Here is a 24,159-nt window from a genome sequence, read left to right on the forward strand (position 1 = left end):
TATCCAATTGTTCATTGCAGCACTCTTTACAATAGCTAGAACATGGAAGCAACCTAGATATACATCGACAGATGAATGGATAAAGAAGTTGTGGTATATATACACAATGGAATATTACTCAGCCATAAAAAATGCATTTTAGTCAGTTCTAATGAGGTGGATGAACCTAGAATCTATTATACAGAGTGAAGTGAGTCAGAAAGAGAAATATACATACCGTATTCTAACACATATATATGGAATCTAAAAAAATGGAACTGAAGAATTTACTTACAGGGCAACAATGGAGAAACAGACAAAGAGAATTGACTTATGGACATGGGGAGAGGGGAGAAGAGGGTGAGATGTATGGAAAGAGTAACATGGAAACTTACATTACCGTATGTAAAATAGATAGCCAACAGGAATTTGCTGTATGGCTCAGGAAACTCAAACAGGGGCTCTGTATCAACCTAGAGGGCTGGGATGGGGAGGGTGATGGGAGGGAGCTTCAAAAGGGAAGGGATATATGTATACCTATGGCTGATTCATGTTGAGGTTTGACAGAAGACAGCAAAATTCTATAAAGCAATTATCCTTCAATAAAAAATAAATTAATTAAAAATGTAATAAGTTTTAAAAATAAATAAAAATTTAAAAGCAACTTTCTAGACCCCGAGACAATTTATAATACAATACCTTCCCCAGTATTAGAAATGTAAAGCATTTTAAAGCTGAATATGCATCCTCCAGAGAGTTTGGTTTCTGTTGAGCATGACTGTATGAAAAGATCAAGCCCCAAATAAATAAGAGAGAAAACGGAAAAAAAAAAAAATGAGACTCTGGTAAGCAGACATTATAAGCAATCCAAATGCTTACCCAGCCAGCTTCACTTCACACTGGCCACAGAAATAAACCAACCAAGGTTCTCAACAGTTGAGACTTTGGGAAAGAAACAAGCCATGGCCCTCCCTAAGGAAAAGATTCCCTAAGGGATAGACTATGGGAAAGAAAGGAAAAAGCCAGCTCCCTCCTTGAAGTTGCTAAAGATGGTTATTAAAGGATCCTCCAAAGACACAGGGTCATCTAAGTCTTTATATCCTGCTATCCACAGATGCTAATTATCTCTGATCACTTCCTGGTTTCAGTTCTTGAGCCCTGAGTATGAGGAAGAGTTAACTGAGTTAGAGTCCACACACAGAACCTCTGGCTAATTGCTAAGATCACTGTTTGAACCATCCAAGAAAGAGGAGCATTGTAGGATGGTAACCCAGGTTATCTTCATTCTCAAATGGCCTCAAAGGCTGAGCAACCACACTGAATTCTAGGGCCCAATTCTTGGGCCTTGAAATTCTGGGAAAGGTAGGACCAAATCAAGGTTCTCTACTGAAGCAGTTAAGGGCAACTGTTCCAGAAGAAAGGTGAGACTGTAATCAAGTCCCCCATATTCACAGCAAATCACGAGTCCTTGGCTATCTCTGATCACCTCCAAGCCATAGTATTCTGGCCTCAAAACTAGGGGAGAAAAGAACCAAAGTATGAATCCTCATATACTTTTAGTGGGAGTCAAAACTGGTGCAATCCTTTTGAAAATAAATTTTCCATTATCTTTTAATTATCTGTTAAAGTTATCTTTTAAAGTTAAAAAGCAATGACATCACTTTGCCGACAAAGGTCCATATAGTCAAAATTATGGTTTTTCTAGTAGTCATGTACAGATGTGAGAGTTGGACCATAAAGAAGGCTGAGCACAGAAGAAGTGATGTTTTTGAACTGTGGTATTGGAGAAGACTCTTGAGAGTCCCTCGGACAGCAAGGAGATCAAACCAGTCAATCCTAAAGGAAATCAACCCTGAATATTCATTGGAAGGACTGATGCTGAAGCTTTGGCCACCTGATGCAAAGAGCCAACTCATTGGAAAAGACCCTGATGCTGGGAAAGACTGAGGGTAGGAGGAGAAGGGGGAAAAAGATGAGATGGTTAGATAGTATCACCAACTCAATGGACATGAGTTTGAGCAAACTCTGGGAGATAATGAAGGACAGGGAAGCCTGGCTTGCTGCAGTCCATGGGGTTACAAGGAGTCAGACATGACTGAGCAACTGAAGAACAACAACAAAGTAAAGTTGAAAATATGCATAAACTATTACTAGCAAATCCCTCTCCCAGATATGTATCTCAAGCACATGTGGAACAGGAGCAGCACTGTTCGCAACAGCCAAAAACTGAAAGCAATCCCAATGTTCATAAGTAGTAGAATGGACAAGTAGGTGTGCATGTGCACATGTGTCTATATACACATATGAAGAAATGATTACCATAAAAGGCAAGTCAGGATAAATGGTTACCTCTGGGAGAGAACCATTACCTCTGGGAGAGAATTGAGGCTTCTAGATAACTTGCAATGTTCTATATTTGGTGTTGGAAGGTTCTTTTATGGGTGTTTACTTTATAATTATTCATTTCAGTGTACTTTTACACTTTATGCAACTTTTGGTATTTTTATTATATTACACAATTTGAAAAACATTGAAAAAAAGAATCCAGGGCCTTCATATGGAACTCCTTTAAAGCATCCCCTAAGAGTATGTGTTCTCAAACTTCTGAGATAAGGGATGATAATAAAAAGCATCCACCCCTTTGTGAAAGCTATAAGCACTGGTTATCCACATTCATTTATAATAGGATTCTTGAAATGGGAAGCCCGGGCAGGCTAGGGTCCTACCAGCAGTGCCATTTCCCTGAAAGTTGCTAAGGGCAGTTGTTCAAGTCCCTCCAAGCACAGGATATCAGTGAACAGAATGATATCTTAGCTTCCCTTCAAGATTTTACCACCAGTTCTTTCCTAGTCCTGGTTTTTGGCCAAAAGAAAAAGTTTGTGAAGCAAAGACAAAGTTGAAACAAAGCCAGGACCATCCAAGGGATCTGGTGCAAAGCTGCTTCCATTCCCTAACTCCTCCTCCCTTCTGTAAAAATCTCCATTCCTATCAAAGGATAGGAATGTCCTATCCTTTGTCCAATCAATGTCCAATCCATGTCATATCCAATGTCCAATCAATGTCATACCATGTGCTTCTCAGCCACACTCACCCCTTCTTCTACAAAATAGACCATCTTTCTCACCTTCCTCTCCACTCTTAAACCCTGTATCTTTTCCCATCTTTGATGATCCCATGGCTAGCTTGTTCATTCCCCAGTTTCACAGTTCCTTGACCTCCTCCACTCCAATTCACCCACCCACAGAACCTTCTCATCATTCAGAACTACTTTTCCTCTGAAGTCTTAAACTCCAATATCCTACTATGACCACAATTTCTTATTTGCTGTTCCACCTTTTAAACATCCACTCTTTGAGCTTTGAAGTCGCCATACAGCTTCACCGACAGCCACCCACCTATCTACCCAGCTTCTCTACAGAATCCTACTGAGAATACACTCTTTCCTGATGAGGCTAGACCCCATGGTCTATAACCTAAACAAATCTCATCAGTAACCTCAACAACCCACTTAGCCCTTCAAACTTCCCACCACCCAAAATCATCATCATACATTCACAAGTCTAAAATCAAATCCAATGTTTGCCTTCCTTGCTCCCACTTTTTGGCAGCTGAATACACCTGGAAAAAAGGACAAGACTAAAATCACTTTATTTCCAGCTCAGATATGCATTTATTACTTACTGCCCAACAATCTTCTCTCATTCCCCAGAGAAGGGTGCAACCTTACTCCTCCTCCCCCTGGCCCCTGTTCATCCCCTCTCACACTCCAGAAAGCCCTTACTACCTTATCACAGAGAATGTATCAGGGCAAGAAAGCAACACTCTGTCTCTTGCCTCTCCACAACCTCACAAACAAGCCTTTCTGACCCTCTAACTCTGATATTAGAAGTGATGCCCCTTCTCTTGCTTATGGCCAGTTCCTCCACATATTCACTATACCACATCTTTTCCACACCTGTTTCTCCAGTTAGCCCATTTCTCTCCTCTATTTTCAACAACCTCTTTGACTTTATTAGCTCATCCACTACAGAACATATAAACATGCTCAAATTTCTCATCCTAAAAATATACATATACCACTTGTTATCTATTCTAGTTTTCACAGACAATAGTCTACATTCATTTCATCAACGCCTTTGCTAACTACATTATTGGTCCTCCGTGCCTTCACCAATACAGATCCATACACACTCACTGCCCTGGCTTCCCCTAAATCCTTAACCTAACAGAACCATCTCAAGTCTGTATCTTATATATCCATGTAGATGAATTTCACATTATATACTTTTAAAAGTTTAAGATAGTAGTTTTAAAAGAGAAGTGCAATACACATTCTTTAGTATACAACAATACCTGGCACAGAGAAACATATAAAAGGAGATAAGCATCTTCAATCATCATTTCACTCTCCCAGAGATAACTGTTAGAGTGACATACTAACCTCTGGGAGAAGCTGAAAAAAAATGACCTCACTCCCTCCCTCTCCATACCCTTAAATCCCAAAGAGAGGAGGAAGAGGAATTCTCAAGATTACTCAAGGATACACAACTGGGCCTCAGTGCCAACTGGTGGAACTTTAAAGAGGAAAAGCACAATAAGCCCAAGTTTTGGTGTGGCCTGTTAAATAAAAAATCATTCTGACACTTGTTAAAATGGTAAGAAAGACTTTATTAAAGACTACTGTGATAGATGTCAAGACTACTGCAATACAGGGGAGAGATTGGACTCAACTATGAATACAGTTAAAGACACAGCTGGGGATCTACAGGCATGGAGCTATAGAAAATTACTAAATGGAGACATCAAGACTAAGTTGATCCTTGCTAAATTGACTTGGAATTCTCGCTGAAGGCAGACCAAGAGTGCTAAAATATCAAGCAAGGGTGGGGGGGATTCTTGCTAAACTGACTTGGCAGGATTCTTTCTAAAACTGAGCTAAGTAGGCGAAGACAATGCCCAGGGATAAAGTTTAGTTGAAAAAAGGGCTCAAAGGAGCATGGCTAAAGTTAGGTCAAGGAGAATCTTTATTGTGGTTTCCCACCCCTCTGCCTTCCTTGGGAAATGTTTCTCCACTGAAATATTCTAAAGTCTAGATCCATGGCAATGAGACAGTCCCTGGATATAGATACACATACAGAATTATAAACATATAGCACTACATCCATGTGTGTATGCACAGATCTATTTTATATATATATTATTCTATATATATGTGTGGTGTGTGGGACAGTCATGTGTGTGTATGCATATACATTATATATTAAACATTTTATATATACCTGTTGTATATAGTTCTATATGTAATATGTATAACTTATTGTGTGTATATATAATCTATAGTATATATATAACCTATTGTAATGTACACACACTTCTCCCACATACTACACACATACCTGAGGTGCACTGTAACATGACATTCTTTCTCTTCTGTTTCTCCTCTTTACTACTATCTTACTGCCCCATTCCTCCCCACCCAGCCAGTGCATCATCAGTACATCACAGGGGTGATTATATATCTCATCTGCTTAAGACAATTTCATTACTTCTCCTTCATAGCCTTCAGAGTGAAATCTCAGTTCTCTGATCTGACTTTTGGGATTCTCAACATCTTGGACCCCATCCATGTCTCCAATTTTGTCTCTCCTCCCCTACATAAAACTTATGTTTCAGTTATGACCAACTGTACACATACTTTTCCTTGAATACATCAAGATCCCTCTGCCTCTTTCAGTTTCCTCTGACTGAAACCCTTCATAGCTCCTCTACCTTCATACTTCTTCAACTCATCCAGTATCAAGCATTATCTCCTCTTTCCAAGGCATTTTCAGATGCCCATTCTGTGCTGCCACAGACTGTCAATCCCACTTGCCTATGCCCACCAGAGTACTGATCATACTCTTTAGTCACTGCTTGTTTATTCATATTACCACTATAATGAAACTTCATCAAGGACAGGAAACTAGTCAGATTTACCTTCACATCTCCTATACCAAACATAACACCGTATATATCGTTGTAAGGGAATTTTTGCTGAATGAATGAAAGACTACATAAATAAAGTCATTCAAATGTATTCAAAATAGAGAGGAAAAGAGCACAACAAAAGGTCAGGTAGCATGACAAAAAAAAAAATCTCCTGAGCATTCACATATTGTTTTCTTTTTTTTTTTCACATCTTGTTTTCTAAGTACCAATCCTTACTGAAAAAATACACAATTCCTTGCAAAATGACTGATTCCAGTACTGGGGCAGACAGTGTACATGATGAGCCTAAAATGTATCACAGAGCAGTGAAGTCAAGATCTAATGAAATCTTGTCAAATGATACAGGAAACAAATGAAAACTACTTCTGATTTCTAAAATGGCACAATTTGAGCATCAAAAAAAAAACACAAAAAATCACAATACTACAAATAATAGATGCTAGATAGGGTATGGAGAAAAGGGAACCCTCCTACACGATTGGGTGGGAATGTAAACTAGTACAGGAACTATGGAACAGTATGGAGATTTCTTTAAAAGCTATTAATAAAAATAGACTACCCTAAGATTGAGCAATCCCATTCCTGGTCATAGATCCAAAAGACAAAAACTAATTTGAAAAAATATATGCATCCCAATGTTCATATCAGCACTATTTACAACAGCCAAGACATAGAAGCAACCCAAGTGCCCATCAACAGACTACTGGCTAAAGAGATATGGTATTTATATACAATGGAATAATACTCAGCCATAAAAAATAACAAAGTATTGCCTTTGCAGCAATATGGACTGACCTAGAGAATATTGTGCTTAGTTAAACAAGACAGAGAAAGACAAATAGTATCACATATCACTTATATGTGGAATCTAAAAACTAATGCAAATGAACCTATTTACAAAACAGAAACAGACTTACAGATATAGAAAACAAAGGGGGAGTTACCAAAGGGGGAGTATGGGTTTAATGGGGATTATTCAAGACGGTGGAGTTGAAGGACGAAGAACTCCAAAACTTCAACTCATTGCTGAACAACCATTGACAGGAGAATGTTGGATCCCACCAAAAAAGATACCCCATGTCCAGGGGCAAAGGAAAAGCCCCAACAAGGCAGTGGGGAGGCAAAATCACGTTTAGAATCACACCCCACATCCGCCAGAGATGCTCAGAGGGATCAAACAAAACCTGTGTGCACCAGGACCCAGAGGCCCCACAGAGACTGAGCCAGACCTGCCTTAGAGTGTTTGAATGTCTCCTGAGGAGGAACGGGTCAGCAGTGGCCTGCCACGGGGCAATAAGCCTCTTATCTTCATTCATCAGAGGGCAGAGAGAATTAAAACCACAATCACAGCAAAGTAAACAAACTGATCACATGGACCACAGCCTTGTCTAACTCAATGAAACTATGAGCCATGTTGTGTACGGCCACCCAAGACAGACGGGTCATGGTGGAGAGTTCTGACAAAACGTGGTCCACTGAAGAAGGCAATGGCAAACTACTTCAGTATTCCTGCCTTGAGAATCCCATGAACAGTATGAAAAGGCAAAAAGATAGGACACTGAAAGATGAGCCCCCCAGGTCGGCAGGTGCCCAATATGCTATTGGCAAAGAGTAGAGAAGTAACTCCAGAATGAAGACATGGAGCCAAAGCACAAACAAAGGCCAGGTGTAGATTTGATTGATGATGGAAATAAAAGTCCAATGTTATAAGAACAATATTGCATAGGAACCTGGAATGTTAGGTCCATGAATCAAGGTAAATGGGAAGTGGTCAAACGAGATGGCAACAGTGAACAGTGACATTTTAGGAATCACTGAACTAAAATGGACTGGAATGGGCGAATTTAATTCAGGAGACCATTGTATCTACTACTGTGGGCAAGAATTGCTTAGAAGAAATGGATTAGCCATCATATTCAACAAAGGAGTCCAAAATGCAGTATTTGGGTACAATGTCAAAAATGACAGAGTGATCTCTGTTCGTTTCCAAGGCAAAACATTCAATACCACAGTAATGCAAGTCTATGCCCCAACCACTAATGCCAAATAAGCTGAAGTTGAACAGTTCTATGATGAGCTACAAGACCTTCTAGAACTAACACCAAAAAAAAGATGTCCTTTTCATCATAGGACTGGAATGCAAAACCAGGAAGTCAAGAGATATCTAGAGTAACAGGCAAGTTTGGCCTTGGAGTACAAAATGAAGCAGGGCAAAGACTAACAGATGGGCAGATTGCACCACCCTTATGGCAGAAAGCAAAGAACTGAAGAAACTCTTTATGAAAGTGAAAGAGGAGAGTGAAAAAGTTGGCTTAAAACTCAACATTCAGAAAACCAAGTTCATGGCATCTGGACTCATTAATTCATGGCAAATAGATGGGGAAACAATGGAAACAGTGAGACACTTTATTTTGGGGGACTCAAAAATCACTGCAGATGCAAACTACACTGCAGACTACAGCACTGAAATTAAGACACTCGCTGCTTGGAAGAAAAGCTATGACCAACCTAGACAACATATTAAAAAGCAGAGACATTACTTTGCCAACAAAGGTCTGTCTAGTCAAAGCCATGGTTTTTCCAGTAGTCATGTGAGAGTTGGACTATAAAGAAAGCTGAGCACCGAAGAATTGATGCTTTTGAGCTGGGGTGTTAGAGAAGACTCTTGAGAGTCCCTTGGACTGCAAGGAGATCCAACCAGTCCATCCTAAAGGAAATCAGTGCTAAGTATTCATTGGAAGGACTGATGCTGAAGCTACAATATTTTGGCCACCTGATGTGAAGAACTGACTCATTAGAAAAGATCCTGATGCTGGGAAAGATTGAAGGGGACAGGAGAAGGGGATGACAGAGGATGAGATGGTTGGATGGCATCACCAACTTGATGGTCATGAGTTTGAGTAAGCTCTGGGAGTTGGTGATGGACAGGGAGGCCTGGTGTGCTGCAGTCCACGGGGTTGCAGAGAGTCAGACACAACTGAGTGACTGAACTGAACTGAAAGGCTAACAGAGTTTTGCCAATGGACGCAGTGGTCATAGCAAACACCCACACCCAACAACACAAGACTCAACTCTACACATGGACATCACCAGATGGTCAATAATGAAATCAGACTGATTATATTATTTGCAACTGAAGATGGAGAAGATGTATACAGTCAGCAAAAACAAGACCTGGCACTGAATGTGGCTTAGATCATGAACTCCTTATTGGAAAATTCAGACTTAAATTGAAAAAAGTAGGGAAAACCACTAGACCATTCAGGTATGACCTACATCAAATCCATTACAATTATACAGTGGAAATGACAAATAGATTCAAGGGATTAGATCTCATAGACAGAGTGCCTGAAGAACCATGGATAGAGGTTCATGACATTGTACAGGAGGCAGTGATCAAGACCATCCCCAAGAAAAAGAAATGCAAAAAGGCAAAATGGTTGTCTGAGGAGGCCTTACAAATAGCTGAGAAAAGAAGAGAAGAGAAAGGCAAAGGAGAAAAGGAAAGTTATACCCATCTGAATACAGAGTTACAAAGAATAGCAAGAAGAGATAAGAAAGTCTTCCTAAGTGATCAATGCAAAGAAATAGAGCAAAGCAATAGAATGTGAAAGACTAGAGATCACTTCAAGAAAATTAGAGATACCAAGGGAAAATTTCATGCAAAGATGGGCACAATTAAGGACAGAAATGGTATGGAGCTAACAGAAGCAGAAGATATTAAGAAGAGGTGGTCAGAATACACAGAAGAACTATGCATAAAAGATATTCATGACCCTGATAACCACGATGGTGTGATCACTCACCTAGAGCCAGACATCCTCGAGTGTGAAGTCAAGTAGGCCTTAGGAAGTATCACTATGAACAAAGCTAGTGGAGGTGATGGAATTCCAGTTGAGTTATTTCAAGTCCTAAAGAAAGATCCTGTTAAAGTGCTGCATTCAAAATACCAACAAATTTGGAAAACTCAACAGTGGCCACAGGACTGAAAAAGGTCAGTTTTCATTCCAATCCCAAAGAAAGGCAATGCCAAAGAATGTTTAAACTTCCGCACAACTACACTCATCTTACATGCTAGCAAAGCAAAGTTCAAAATTCTCCAAGCTAGGCTTCAACAATATGTGAACTGCGAAATTCCAGATGTTCAAGCTGGATTTAGAAAAGGCAGAGGAACCAGAGATCAAATTGCCAACATCTGTAGGATCATCGAAAAAGCAAGAGAGTTCCAGAAAAACATCTACTTCTGCTTTATTGACTACGCCAAAGCCTTTGACTGGGTGGATCACAACAAACTCTGGAAAATTCCCAAAGAGATGGGAATATCAGACCACCTGACTTGCCTCCTCACAGATCTGTATGCAGGTCAAGAAGCAACAGTTAGAACTGGACATGGAACAACAGACTGGTTCCAAACTGGGAAAGGAAGTAAATCAAGGCTGTATATTTCACTCTGCTTATTTAGTTTATATGCAGAGTACATCATGCAATATGCCGGGCTGGATGATGCACAAGCTGGAATCAAGATTGCCGGGAGAAATATCAATTACCTCAGATATGCAGATGACACCACCCTTATGGCAGAAAGCAAAGAAGAACTGAGGACTCTCTTGATTAAAGTGAAAGAGGAGAGTGAAAAACTTGGCTTAAAACTCAACATTCAGAAAACTAAGATCATGGCATCCGGTCCCATCACTTCATGGCAAATAGATGGGGAAACAATGGAAACAGTGCCAGACTTTATTTTCTTGGTCTCCAAAATCACTGCAGACCATGACTGAAGCTGTGAAATTAAAAGACGCTTGCTCCTTGGAAGAAAAGCTATGACCAACCTAGACAGCATATTAAAAAGCAGAGACATTTCCTTGCCAAGAAAGGTCCGTCTAGTCAAAACTATGGTTTTTCCAGTAGTCACGTATGGATGTGAGAGCTGGACCATAAAGAAGGCTGAGTGCCAAAAATTGATGCTTTTGAACTGTGGTGTTGGAGAAGACTCTTGAGAGTCCCTTGGACTGCAAGGAGATCAAACCAGTGAATCCTAAAGGAAATCAGTCCAGAATATTCATTGGAAGGACTGATGCTGAAGCTTAAGCTCCAATACTTTATTCACCTGATGGGAAGAACTGACTCACTGGAAAAGACCCTGATGCTGGGAAAGACTGAAGGCAGGAGAAGAAGGGGATGACAGAGGATGAGATGTTTGGATGGCATCACTAATTCGATAGACATGAGTTGCAGCAGGCTCCGGGAGTTGGTGATGTACCAGGAAGCCTGGCGTGCTGCAGTCCATGGCGTCACAAAGTGTCATACATGAATGAGTGACTGAACCAAACTGAACTGATGGGTTTAATAGATACACACTACTATACATATAAAATAGATAAGTAACAAGGATTTACTGTATAGCATAGGATACTATATTCAATATCTTATAATAACCTCTAATGGAAAATAATCAGAATATATATATGTCTGTAACTGAATCACTTTGCTGTAGACCTGAAACTAAGAAAGCATTGTAAACAAACTATACCTCAGTGAAAAATTTTAATCACCATGGATACACATTAAATACATAAAAATCCATGAATTCTTAATGATATTAAACAATAAAGGTCTCTAGGAAATCAATTCTGAAAACTGATATATGGGGGGGGAAAGCATTTACCCTTTCTGTTTTAAATACAGTTAATTTATAATGTCATGTTAGTTTCAAGTGTATGGTAAAGTGACTCAGTTATACACACATATGTGTATGTATACATAGTTTTTCACATTCTTTTCTATTATAGGTTATTATGAGATATTGAGCACAGTTCCCGGTACTATAAAATAGGGTCTTGCTGTTTATCTGTTTTATAAATAATAGTGTATATTTTAACTCCAAACTTCTAATTTATCTCTCCCTCCCCTAATCCTACTATCCCATTTGGTAAATGCCAGTTTGTTTTCCATGTCTGTGAGTCTTTTTCTGTTCATAAATCCTGAGTTTCAAAACATAAATTAGAACAAAAAACGTAGCTGGCAAGGAAAAGGTCTCCTTTATAAAATAATCCCAGCTAATAAATACAGAATAACTGGTAGAATTCTACCACTACTTTACAGTCACTATTGAAATATTGAATTTAGACAGTTATCTCCAATGGCTGTGAAAATCAACAGGAGAAAGGTTCGGAGGAAACGCTACAATGGAGGGATCAGGCTGAGATCACCTGAAAACACAAATAAACCCCAGCATCAGTTAAAAAGATAAAACCACCCATGAGGTAATGCAATAAAAAGTGCATTACACTGCCTGAGATGATTCTTACCTTTAAAAAGTAATTAAACCAAAGCTAATCAAGCCTGTAGCTCTAAATTCCAGTGAAGAGGAAATATAGGAAGGAGAATACAATAAAAACCATGTCAAAGAAGCAATCATCTAAATCCATTTGTCAATCAGACAAATGACTTAGTTTCTCCAATAAATCAACAGTCTTTAAAATTGGCAGGGCATGGGGGTGGGGGCTTTAGAGGATTTACAGGAAAAGAGGCTCAAGAGAAAAACAGCCAGTAGCAATAAATGGTCTTTCTTTGGATATAGATTTAACAAAGCTACTGTAAATAGACATTTTTCCAACACTCATGGAAATCTGAATATGAACTGAGTATTAGATGATATAAAGAATTACTGTTAATCTTATTAAGTATAATGGCCTGAAGTGAAGTTGCTCAGTCGTGTCCGACTCTTTGCAACCCCGTGGATTGTAGGCTACTAGGCTCCTTCATCCGCGGGATTTTCAAGGCAAGAATGCTGGAGTGGGTTACCATTTCCTTCTCCAGGGGATCTTCTCAACCCAGGGATCAAACCCAGGTCTCATGCATTGTAGGCAGATGCTTTACCGTCTGAGCCACCAGGGAAATGTTCATAATGGCCGAGTGGTTCCTTATTTAACACACCTATGACTTAGGGATCCATTATGAGTTATTTATCTGTGCAATGACACAATGGCTGAGTGCCATTTTCTCAAATGTCCCAGTGAGAAGAGTGGGTGAGGAGGAAAAAATCAAACGAAATTGATTAAATGGTATTAATTGTTGAAGCTTGGGAAAGGATTTATGCATGGTTATGTGTGTGTGTGTGTGTTTACTACTTTCTTCTTTAAAACTATTTGAAAATTTCAGGAATAAAAGGAAAAAAACAGAAACCAATGTGAAGGAGTTTCATATAGTTACTTCCAAACTGGACAGTTTGAGCAACAGAAGTAATGACTTGAAAAGTACTAGATATATAACAAGTTTAATAAAATATAGAAAATAACAATAAAATCTTAAGAAATATAAAAACACATTAGGTTGGATAACAGTTTTAAATAAAAGACTTGTTTGAAAAAAATCTGAAAATGCAGTAGGTAGGTATATGATATTAGGGAATTACTGTTAAGTTTTCTTAGAAAGATAATGGCAATTAAATTATTTACAAAATGCTCCTAATATTAGGAGATGAACACTGAGATATTTATGGGGAAAGTATCAAATTGATCTATTAAAGTGGTATCTGAATCAAAATCTCAAGAAGGATTTTTGTGAAAACTGACAAGCTGATTCTAAAATGTGTGCATGCTAAGTCACTTCTGGTGTGTCCAACTCTTGGTGACCCTAGAGACCACAGCCCTCCAGTCTCCCCTGTCCATGGGATTCTCCAGGCATGAATACTGAAGTGGGTTGCCATGCCCTCCTCCAGTGGATGTTCCTGATGGATCAAACCCACATCTCTTAAGTCTTCTGCATTGGCAGGCGGGTTCTTTACCACTAGTGCCACGTGGGAAGCCCTCTAAAAAAATGTATATGGGTGAAAATGAGTATAATACCCATAGCAATCTATAGATTCAGTGCAATCCCTATCAAGCTACCAATGGTATTTCTCACAGAAGTAGAACAAATAATTTCACAATTTGTATGGAAATACAAAAAACCTTGAATAGCCAAAGCAATCTTGAGAAAGAAGAATGGAACTGGAGGAATCAACCCGCCTGAATTCAGACTATACTACAAAGCTACAGTCATCAACACAGTATGGTACTGGCACAAAGACAGAATTATAGATCAATGGAACAAAATAGAAAGGCCAGACACGAATCCACGAACCTATGGGCACCTTATCTTTGACAAAGGAGGCAAAAATACACAATGGAGAAAAGACAATCTCTTTAACAAGTGGTGCTGGGAAAACTGGTCAACCACCTGTAAAAGAATGAAACTAGAACACTTTCTAACACCATACACAAAAATAAACTCAAAATGGATTAAAGGTCTCAATGTAAGACCTAAACTATAAAACTTCTGGGCATACACACTGAGGAAACCAGATCTGAAAGAGACACGTGCACCCCAATGTTCATTGCAGCACTGTTTATAATAGCCAGGACGTGGAAGAAACCTAGATGCCCATCAGCAGATGAATGGATAAGGAAGCTGTGGTACATATACACCATGGAATATTACTCAGCCATTAAAAAGAATTCATTTGAACCAGTTCTAATGAGATGGATGAAACTGGAACCCATTATACAGAGTGAAGTAAGCCAGAAAGATAAAGACCATTACAGTATACTAACACATGTATATGGAATTTAGAAAGATGGTAACGATAACCCTATATGCAAAACAGAAAAAGAGACACAGATGTACAGAACAGACTTTTGGACTCTGTGGGAGAAGGCGAGGGTGGGATGTTTCGAGAGAACAGCATCAAAACATGTATATTATCAAGGGTGAAACAGATCACCAGCCCAGGTGGGATGCATGAGACAAGTGCTCGGGCCTGGTGCACTGGGAAGACCCAGAGGGATCCGGTAGAGAGGGAGGTGGGAGGGGGGATCGGGATGGGGAACACATTTAAAATCCATGGCTGATTCATGTCAATGTACGACAAAAACCACTACAATATTGTAAAGTAATTAGCCTCCAACTAATAAAAATAAATGGAAAAAAAAAGATGCTCAACATCACTAATTATCAGGGAAATGCAAATCAAAACCACATTGAGGTACCATCTCATGCCAGTCAGAATGGCTGCTATGAAAAAGTCTACAAACAACGCTGGAGAGGGTGTGGAGAAAAGGGAACCCTCTTACACTGCTGGTGGGAATGCAAACTAGTACAGCCATTATGGAAAACAGTGTGGAGATTCCTTTAAAAACTGGAAATAAAACTGCCATTTGACCTAGCAATCCCACTGCTGGGCATACACACCAAGGAAACCAGAACTGAAGGAGACATGTGTACCCCACTGTTCATGACAGCACTGTTTACTATAGCTAGGACATGGAAGCAACCTAGAAGTCCATCGGCAGACGAATGGATAAGAAAGCTGTGGTACATATACACAATGGGATATTACTCAGTTATTAAAAAGAATGCATTTGAATCAGTTCTAATGAGGTGGATGAAACTGGAGCCTATTATACAGAATGAAGTAAGTCAGAAAGAAAAACACTAATATAGTATATTAATACATATATATGGAATTTAGAAAGATGGCAACAATGACCCTATATGTGAGACAGCAAAGAGACACAGATATAAAGAACAGACTTTTGGACTCGGTGGGAGAAGGTGAGAGTGGGATGATTTTAGAGAATAGCATTGAAACATGTATATTACCATATGTGAAACAGATCACCAGTCCAAGTTTGATGCATGAAGCAGGGCACTCAAAGACAATGCACTGGGACAACCCAGAGGGCTCTGATGGGGAGGGAGGTGGGAGGGGGCTCGGGATGAAGGACACATGTACACCTGTGGCTGATTCATGTCAATGTATGGCAAAAACCACTACAATATTGCAGAGTAATTAGCCTCCAATTAAAATAATACATTAATTAATTTTTTAAATGTATATGGGAATTCAAAAGGCCAAGAATAACCAAAGCATTATTAAAGAAAAAAGAGCAAAATTGTAGGACTAACTGACCATATATAAGGTACATTATAAAGTTACATTAATTATGACAGTGGTACTCATATAAGAATAGAAAAACCAAGATGAAAAGAATCCAGAAACAAACCCACATATATAACCTAATCATCTGATTTATGAAAAAGATGATGACACTAGAGGGAAAGGATGATCTTTCCAATAAATGGTATTGAATTGCTGGATGTCTGTTTCAAAACAACAACAAAACAATGGGCCTTTATCCATATCTCATGCTGGCAACATACAATAAAATCAGTATCAAATGAATTGGAAATATAAATGAGATTAAACAATAACATCACATAGAAAAATATCTCCATGACTTTGAGAAAGGCAAAGATTTCTTAACCAGGACAAACAAGCACTACCCATATAGAGGAAAAATTATGAACACAACAATATTAAAATTGAGATACAAGCATATCTTGTTTTACTGCACTTCACAAATACTGCATTTTTTACAAATAAAAGGTCTGTGGCAACCCTGTGTGATGATGGCTAACACTGGTGCACTGGGAAGACCCAGAGGGATTGGGTAGAGAGGGAGGTGGGAGGGGGGATCGGGATGGGGAATACATGTAAATCCATGGCTGATTCATGTCAGTGTATGACAAGACCCACTGCGGTACTGTAAAGTGATTAGCCTCCGACTAATAAAAATAAATGAAAAAAATAGAAATAAAGTAATTTTTAATTAAGTTACATTCTTTGTTTTTTAGACAGTGCTACTGCACACTTGGGAGTTTCCCAGGTGGCCAATGCAGGAGACACAGGTTTGGGTTGGGAAGATCCCCTGGAGGAAGAAACAGCAACCCACTCCAGTAGCTTTGCCTGAAATCTGGCAGATTACATTCCATGGGGTCGCAAAGAGTTGGACAAGACTTAACGACTGAGCACGCATGCATTGCACACTTACTTGACTACAGCATAGTGCAAAATTAACTTTTAAATGCACTTGAAACCAAAAAATTTGTATGACTTGTTTCATTGTGATATTCACTTTACTGCAATGGTAGAAGCAAACCTGCAATATCTCCAAAATGTGGCTGTATTCAGTTCATCAAAAGACACCATTAAGAGTTTGAAAGTGCAAGCAATTGAAATTTGCAATAAACAGATCTAACAAAGTATTCACATCCTTACTAAAGAAAGATCTTCTACAGAACAAAAGGATAGTCCAGGAGAAAAAGTGGTCAAAAGACTTGAACAGGCACCTTGAAAAAAAGATATCCAGGCCAACAAACAGGAAAAGATGCACATTTATCAGCAGAGATATGCAAACTAAAACCACAAGATACCATTAATAGCCACTAGAATGGTTACATATTTTTTCCTTAAAAAGACAACACAGTAAGTGTTGGTAATATTCTAGAACACTGGAACTCTTAAAATTTTCTATTAGGAGTTTCTTTAGTACAACTGCTTTGGAAAACTGGTTGGCAACACTTACTAAAGCTAATTTTATCCATAACCTATGAACTCATCAACTCTACTCTTAGGTATATGTTCAACAGAAATCTGTATACATATCACCAAAAGACATGTTCTAGAATGTTTATAGTACTATTTGCAGACCAAAGATGTAAACAACCAAAATGCCTATCAGTTGTGGCATATTCACACAATGGAATACAGAGCTATAAGAATGAAGGAATTACTACTACACTCGATAACTTGGATCAGTATCAAAAACAAAATCTTAAGCCAAAGTCAAACACACCCCAAAACATACTATACTATATTTTTATAAAGTCCCAAAACGGGAAAATTATTATACAGTGATAGAAGCCAAGATGTGGTTAATTTGGGATTTAGATTGTAACTGGTAGGGAAATATATTCAAGGGATTTCAGATACTGATAATTTTTTTTAATGAAGTATGCTGTTGTTTAGTCATTAAGTCATGTCCCACTCTTTTGCAATCTCCTCTATCCATCCATAGGATTTTCCAGGCAAGAATACTGAAGCGAGGTGCCATTCCCTTCTCCAGGGGATCTTCCAGGACCAAGCATCGAATCTGCATTTCCTGCACTGGCAGGCAGATTCTTTAACAATGAGCCACCAGGGAAGCCCAACATGAATTTACAGTTGATTTACAATATTATATTAGTTTCAGGTGTATAGCATGGTGACTCAGTGTTTTTACAGATTATATTCCATTAAAAATTATTATAAGATAATGGCTATAAATCCATGTGCTATACAATATATCCTTATTGCTTATCTATTTTATACATAGTAGTTTGTATCTCTTAATCCCATACTGCTATTTGCCCCTCTCTCTGCTGGTAACCACTAGTTTGTTTTCTATATCACCCAAGTCTGTTCCTGTTTTGCTATATATATTCATTTGTATTATTTTTTAGATTCCAAATATAAGTGATACCATAAAGTATTTGTATTTCTGTTTCACTAAGCATAATATTCTCTAGGTCCATACAACACTGCTACAAATGGCAGAATTTCATTCTTTTTTATGGCTGAGTAATTGCGAGGCTTCCCTGCTGGCTCAGTGGTAAAGAATCTGCCTGCCAATGTAGGAGATGCGAGTTGGATCCCTGGGTCAGGAAGATCCGCTTGAGAAGGAAATGGCAACCTACTCCAGTATTCTTGCTGGGAAATTCCACAGACTGAGGAGCCTGGCGAGCTACAGTACAGGGGGTAGCAAAAGAGTCGGACATGACTTAGCGACTAACCAGCAATATTCCATTGTACATATACACCATATCTTTATCCATTCATCTGCTGATGGACACTTGGGTAGTTTCCATATCCTGGCCATTGTAAATAGTGCTGCTAAGAACATTGGAGTGCACACATCTTTTCAAATTAGTGTTTTCACTTTTTCCAGATATATGCCATGAGTGGAATTGCTGGATCATGTGGTAGGTTACATAGTGGTGACAATGCTTTCAGCTGTACCCTTATGAATTCATACCCCAATAAAAATTAAAAAGGAAAAAAAGAAAGTTTGAAAATGGGAAAAAAATCAGGTAAAATGTCATCACACTTTTCAGCTCTTAACATTTATAACTAGGAAGTAAATCAAGTATCTGATATAATCAGACTTGTGAAAGAAAGCTTACAAAATCAAATTTTTATATCCAGACTATGTCTAATAAAATATTGTGCATTTTCTACTTCTCATTAATAAGCAGAGACAGAGAGAGAGAAAGAGATGATCAGGCCAGGACTGAGTATCTGACAGACTTGAACTCCTTAACTCCACTACCATTTAGCAAGTTACTACCCACCTGAGTCTGGGTTTTGTCATCAGGCAAATGACAATGATGATACTGACTTTAAACAGTGGTTCTGAACATTAACTAGGGAGCCAACTACATTAAAAAGGTATATAAAAGACAGGCACTAAATTCATTTCAATTTACCACACCAAACATTTATGGACAACATTATGAACAGGCAGTGAAAAGAGCAGTGAAAGAGGAAAGCAAATATGCTGTAGGATAGCATAGAATGCACCACAAATAAACACATTGAGGAAGAGGTGAGGATAGAGGCAGATGTGTCTTCCCAGAGGGGCTGGTAACTGACAATTCACCTAAATGGTAACAAGAAGCTAGCCAGGAAAAAGACAATATGGGGAACTTACATGGACAGATTAGATCATTCCAGTAGGCAGAGTGGTGCATTAATGCTATGCAGGCTAGTGACCACAGGCAGAGGAGAGAAGAGGGAATGTTGGAAGCAAAGTGACCAACAAATGCAAAGCCACTGGCATAAATATATCCCAGCTTCCCACTCATATCTGTATAGTCTGTGCCCTCTTTTCCTTTAGATTTCTGCTCAAATGTCACAATACCAGGGAGGCCTTCCTGCCTTTCCTATTTAACACAGTACAACCCTCTCTATCACAACCTATTATATATTTATTATATACTCACTCATTGTCTCTCAACTATACTTAATCATCCCCTATTTTGGCAAGTCTAACACATTACAGAAGAGGGAATAAGTTGCTTGTTCAAGGAGACTGCTAGTTAAATTCCTCTTTATAACCTGAAATACCCCCTCACCCTCATTATAAATTTAATTATCTCTCTCTTGGAATTGAAATAATAAATTGTGATAATTAATGGTCTTGCAAGACAGATTACACATGATAAATGGTGCAAAAACATAATTTCACATTGCAACAAATGAAAAAGACAAAATTCATATTTCACCAAATAGGTAATACATGCATAGCTCCAAAAAAAAATCTTTGTCTGAAAAATGTCAACTTGTTCTTCAATGTTGCTACATTAAATAGACAATACATGTATAACTCCTAAAAAAAACTTTGTCTGAAAAATCTGTCAACTTGCTCTTCAATGTTGCTACTGAACACCAGGTAAAGATTTACATAATAAATCCAATTCATATGAATTAATAAATTTGTGATTGGATGTCATATCTGTCAACCATTTCTGCCCTGTGAGAAATTCTAAAGGAGATGGGAAAGTTTCCACCCTCTAAAGCTGACACCAAGTTATAAGCAAAAATCACTATGTTTGTCATTCAAAATTTGGAGATTCAGTTGTATACCAAATTTTTTTTATGTCATGGGCTGAAACCAGTGCAATATCTGATATGTGATTTCATTTAGGGTAATAAATAAATACAAGTACATAATCTGCACAAGTTCCTACGTCTCTGAGAGCTCTAAAAAACTTCTGCTCCTTTGCTTATTTTTAAAAACAACAAAAACAGCCTTGCCCTTGAAATTGAAGTCACACCTGATTTTATAAAGTATTAACAAATAATTCACTGTCCTCTGCAGAAGTAGGGCCAAAGAGAATCATAAGTCTTTAGGGGGAGTAAAATACTGGGGTCGAAAGGGGAAAAAGGGAAGAATGTAGGCTCAGACTGGGGGAAAGAAAGAAAGAGAAGTCTCTCAGTCGTTTCCAACTCTTTGCGACCCCATGGACTGTAGCCTACCAGGTTCCTCCGTCCATGGCATATTCCAGGCAAGAGTACAGGAGTGGGTTGCCATTTCCTTCTCCAGGGGATCTTCCCGACTTAGGGATCGAACCTAGGTCTCCCGCATTGCAGGTAGACGCTTTACCGTCTAAGCCACCAGGGAAGCCAGAGTCGGGGAAGAGGGTAACAAAAGTTCTGAAGCTAAGAGGAGGGCGGGGTGGAAGGTGGGAGTAAGAGGTAGGAAAGAAATCGATGGTACAGGGAATGATCCAAATTCAGAAAGACCGGGAAGAGGATTCGAGATAAAGAGGTGAAGTGAAGAATAATCAGGGATAAAAGGACCATGAGAGTCAGAAGGAGGAGGGGATATCGGCCAGCCATCTCCCGAGGAGTGAGAGAGTGGAGCTAGAGATCAGAACCACAAGCGTCAGAAACATCCTTCAATGCACCCTGGAGATGAATTCTTTCCACCTCGAGGAGAAACAAAGAGGAAAGCGTTCCTGAAGTGTTTGGGGACTCACTTGTGGAAATTATCAGTCCCTTTCCTTTCACTCACCTTGGTGAAGAACGCCGCGACAAGATGAAGGCGTGGCCGGAAGTGCCAATTTCTTTTGTTTGGCGGAAGCTTTTACCCAGGACGCCACACCCTCACCCCCGCCCCCCACTCCCCGCCCCCACCTCCGCCTTCACTCCAGACAACTTCCTGTGCCTCTCTAGCAAGCTTTTGAAATATTGTATCTCAATGGCTCTCTCACCAGATGCGCACCTGGATAGTGACGTAGAATGTCTGGAAGAAGGATCAGTAACTTTTTACAAATCCTACTAGCCCTAGTCATCCCAGGAACTGCAGCATCTCTGCCAAACTCTATGTATCCTATTTGTCACCTCGCCTTGCTGATTCAGACTTTCAAGTACTGTTACTTCCTTAACTTTCAGATGTCTACAGTAACATATTTATCATACTGATTAACTGCTTTCTGGAATTAAAAAATAAGTTCATTTTAATTACTGGTATAAAAATTTCAAGATCTTTAAAAAGTCTTAAATCAGAATCATTTCTGTCTTGGAATGGTATCCAGAGAGTAACATTCCATACTCAAATTTGCAAATGAAAGTGAGCTCATTTAGAAAGCATTCTTGTGTACTTGTATACCCCCCACCCAAACGAAGACGATGATAATTGACAAAAAGTTTCAATAATAAGAATAAGCCTTACTTTGGTTAAAAGTTCAATATTGAGTTACCTATTGCTACTACCTCCAGAAAACTCTAGGGCCAAAATCTGTACCCCAGTTCTTCTCTTTTGTGGTTATTTTCAGCCAGTTCGCTAGTGTACCAAATACCATGCTAGACCCAGAGACATGGCACTAGAAGCCCACAGCGTAGGGGCTAAGGTAACATTTAAACACATAAGAGTCTAGCATAAAATAGGTGATTATAGATGCTTGTGGAGTGAATAAATGACCAAAATGTGGTCAGGGCAATGACAAGGGCTAGCACAAGGTCTTTACTTTTGCTAGTATTTGTATAGTTCATTTCAGCATTTGACTCATGTTTTGTCACTCAACCAACAGATTTTGAACAACCACTCGGTGTAAGGTTCTGTTCCTGATATTATCCATATGAAGAAGATTAAGATATAATCCTGGATTTCAAGACCCTCCAACCAGTGAGGGAAATGAACACATAAACAACTAGTAGCACTATAATGTGACAATAATAATAGGTGAAGAGAAGACAGTGTTGAAACTATGGCTACTCCATCAACTGGTGAATAATTAAAATCTAAAATACTCCTTATATCCTAGAGGGTGCTCAATGAAGGCTTGTTTAATGTTGAATAAATGATGGAATGGATGAATGGAAAGGAAGAAAGATAGTAGATTTGAAGTACAGTGTGAAAGAAGCAGTGATGAGAGATGAAGGCTGAATGTAAGAGACCAGACAAGGAAGAACCTTGCATGCCATTTTATGGAGTTTGAGCTTAATTATGAGGAAAACAGAAAATCAAAGACAATTTTAAGCAAGAAAAAATGTAGTAATGTTTCAAATCAAAATATAGAAAATGAGTTGTACCAGTGCAACCTTGTTGAAAATTGGGAAAGGAGTACATCAAGGCTGTATATTGTCACCCTGTTTATTTAATTTATATGAAGAGTACATCATGGGAAATGCAAGGCTGGATTAGCTCAAGCTCGAATCACCATTGCCTGGAGAGATATCAATAACCTCAGATAGGCAGATCACACCACCCTAATGGCAGAAAGTGAAGAGGAACTAAAAAGCCTCTTGATGAAGGTGAAAGAGGAGTGTGAAAAAGCTGGCTTAAAACTTTACATTCAAAAAGCTAAGATCATGGCATCTGGTCCCATAACTTCATGGCAAATAGATGGGGAGAAAAATGGAAACACTGACAGACTTTATTTTCTTGCGCTCCAGAATCACTGCAGATGGTGACTGCAGCCATGAAATTAAGACAGTTGCTCCTTGGAAGAAAAGCTATAACTTACCTAGACAGCATGTTAAAAGCAAAGACATCACTTTGCTGACAAAAACATCTGTCTGGTTTTTCCAGTAGTCATATATGGATGGGAGAGTTGAACCATAAAGAAGGTTGAGCACTGAAGAATTGATACTTTCAAGCTTTGGTGCTGGAGAAGACTTTTAAGAGTCCCTTGGACAGCAAAGAGATCAAACCAGTCAATCCTAAGGGACAACCCCAAATATTCATTGGAAGGACTGATGTTGAGGCTGAAGCTCCAATAATTCAGCCACGTGATGCGAAGAGCCGACTCACTGGAAAAGACCCTGGTGCTGGGAAAAATTGAAGGCATGAGGAGATGGGGATGACAGAGAAAGAGATGGTTGGATGGCATCACTGACTCAATGGACCTGAATTTGAGTAAACTCTGATAGTGAAGGACAAGGAAGCCTGGCATGCTGCAGTACATGGGTTGCAAAGAGTAGGACATGACTGAGTGGCTGAACAGCAACAAGTGCAACCTTGAGGCAGAGAGGTTGGTTTAGAGACTATTGTGGTGATCAGTGACCAAATACAGAAAACGAGGGGGTTTATGATATTAAGATTAATTGTGTTTGGAATTGAGTTGGAAAGAAAAAAAACAATGGATTATTATAAATGCAGAGGCAGTGAAACCTGAGCATTTTCCTTGGTGACCTCCACAATCAAAATTTTGATTATTTCATGCAAAAAAATATTTACTTAATATGCACCAGGCCCTGATGACAGAACTGTGACTAAAATGGGCAAAGTTTCTGCTCTAACAGAAGTTTCATTCTTGTGTCATGAA

General features: G+C 39.0%; 1 protein-coding gene across 1 annotated transcript in view; it reads right to left on the reverse strand.

Annotated features, from left to right (window-relative positions):
• MAGED1 (MAGE family member D1) overlaps positions 1-21,480 on the reverse strand; it is a 77,064-nt gene extending 55,584 nt beyond the window's left edge. Inside the window, exon 1 of the mRNA XM_043895146.1 lies at positions 21,405-21,480. The gene's annotated coding sequence lies outside the window, so the exon portion shown is untranslated. The remainder of the gene's footprint in view (positions 1-21,404) is intronic.
• Positions 21,481-24,159: the final 2,679 nt, after the last annotated feature.

Source organism: Cervus elaphus, chromosome X (assembly GCF_910594005.1).
Source record: "Cervus elaphus chromosome X, mCerEla1.1, whole genome shotgun sequence".
NCBI classification, from domain to species: domain Eukaryota; kingdom Metazoa; phylum Chordata; class Mammalia; order Artiodactyla; family Cervidae; genus Cervus; species Cervus elaphus.